Genomic DNA, 2,167 nt, shown 5'->3' with positions numbered 1-2,167 from the left:
CCAAGTTAAGCTCGATGCTTGGTAGTATATTTCCCACTCTGGTAACGCCAATCCCCCTTTATCTTTCATATCTTGCAAGAGTTTTAATTTAATCCTGGGTTTTTTCCTTTGTCATATAAATTTGGTGACCAATTTATTTAATTCTTGAAAGAATGTTTTCCCTAATTTTATTGGAATAACTTGGAACAGAAATAATATTTTTGGCAATATATTCATTTTGACCGTAGCGATCCTCCCTAAAAATGAAATTTGCAGATTTTCCCAATTTTCTAAATCTTTTTTTATCTGGTGTAATATTTTATCATAATTATCCTCCTTAATTGAGGAACATTTCGCTGTAAGCCAGAACCCTAAATATTTTATTTTCTTGGTTATACTTATCTTTGTTTTATCTCCCAGTTCATTTTCCTGTGCCTTTGTAAGATTTTTAGTTATTAATTTGGATTTATTCTTATTAATCTTAAGTCCGGCTATCTCACCAAATTCTTCTATTTTTTGAATCAATTTAAAGCCACTTTCTAATGGATCTTCCAAAATGAATACCAAATCATCAGCGAAGGCCTGGACCTTATATTCTTCCTTCTTAATTTTTAAACCCTTTATTTCTTGGTCCTCTCTGATTTTTGTCAGGAGTATTTCTAATGATAAAATAAATAGAAGAGGAGAAAGTGGGCATCCTTGTCTTACTCCTTTGGTTATATCAATTTTTTCTGTCATTTCATCATTTTGTTTAGTATATATTTTCTCAACCATCTTTCCAAATGTTGTCCCAAAATCCATATAATACAATTGTGTTATAATAAACTTCCAATTCAGATTATCAAATGCCTTCTGGGCATCAAGAAAAACCAGTGTAGCTTGTCTTTCAGGATGGACTTCATAAAATTCTAAAGTGTTAATTATTATCCTCAAATTATTTTTTATCTGTCGTCCTGGTAGAAATCCATTTTGATCTGGGTGGATGTAGTTAACAAAATATTTTTAATCCTTTCTGCTATTATTGTTGTAAATGTCTTATAATCTGTATTCAGTAAAGAAATCGGTCTATAATTTTGAATTTGTTGTAGGTCTTAGTCTTCCTTAGGGATGAGGGTGATGATTGCTTCAGTCCAGGTTGTCTGTATCTTCGCCTCCTCCAGCACCTCATTGTAAATCTCCAACATTATCCATTGTAGTGACTCTTGTGTATTTTTATATAACTCAACTGGAATTCCATCTGGGCCTGGTGATTTATTATTTTTTTGTTTTTTCAATGCTGTTTCTAATTCTATTGCGGTTATTGGTCTATTCAATATTTCCTTTTGTTCTTCGGTGATTTTGCTCATTTTTGCTGCCTCTATATATTGTTTGACTTTATCATCTGCTATATCTTCCTGATGGTATAGCTTTGAAAAGAAATTTTGTCTTATTTTCTTTTTTTCTTCCCGTCTATATTGTACTGATCCATTTTCATCTTGTAGTTGACGTATTGTTCTTTTGCCTTTTTCTTTTTTTAATTTATAGGCCAACCATCAACCAGTTTTATTCGCATTTTCAAAGTAATTTTGTTTCGCCATCCTAATTTTCTGTGCCATTTCTTTTTGTGTTGTCAGGTTAATCTTGTGCTTTATAATATTCCATTTTTCTTTTATCTTTTTATTTTGTGGGTCCTTCTGTAGATCACCTTCTATTTTTTTTTAGTTGTTCTTGTAATTTTCCTTGTTGAAGTCTCCTATCTTTGTTTTTCTTAGAGTTATATGCAATTGTCAATCCCCGAATGTAAGCTTTTGTAGTATCCCACAAGTTTTGTGTTGATGTCTCTTCCTTTTTATTTACCTGAAAAAATAATGTCAACTCCTTTTCTAGCATCTGTATATATTGTTTATCTTTTTTCAAAATTTGGATTGCTGCCTGTGGATGGCTCTGGATTGAGCTGATACAGGCAAAAGACTTCTCTCCCCCATATTTGGGCCGACAGGATGTTCAAATAGCATTCATCCTCTTCCCCTGTCTCTTGTAGCTAACAAAGTGAGAAAGAGCCTGCGGCCTAGGGGCAACACTTCTGCTTAACATGCAGACAGCCCAGGTTCGAATCTCAGCAAGGGTATGTCTGGCTGATGAAAACCTAATAAGGTTAGAAATAGCTATCCCAGTACTCCCTTAATTCTTTGTTAGCAATCCAAATTTT

This window comes from Protobothrops mucrosquamatus, unplaced genomic scaffold (genome assembly GCF_001527695.2).
Source record: "Protobothrops mucrosquamatus isolate PMUCROS unplaced genomic scaffold, P.Mucros_1.0 scaffold49, whole genome shotgun sequence".
In the NCBI taxonomy this organism is placed as follows: domain Eukaryota; kingdom Metazoa; phylum Chordata; class Lepidosauria; order Squamata; family Viperidae; genus Protobothrops; species Protobothrops mucrosquamatus.
This window is presented reverse-complemented; position numbering follows the sequence as displayed.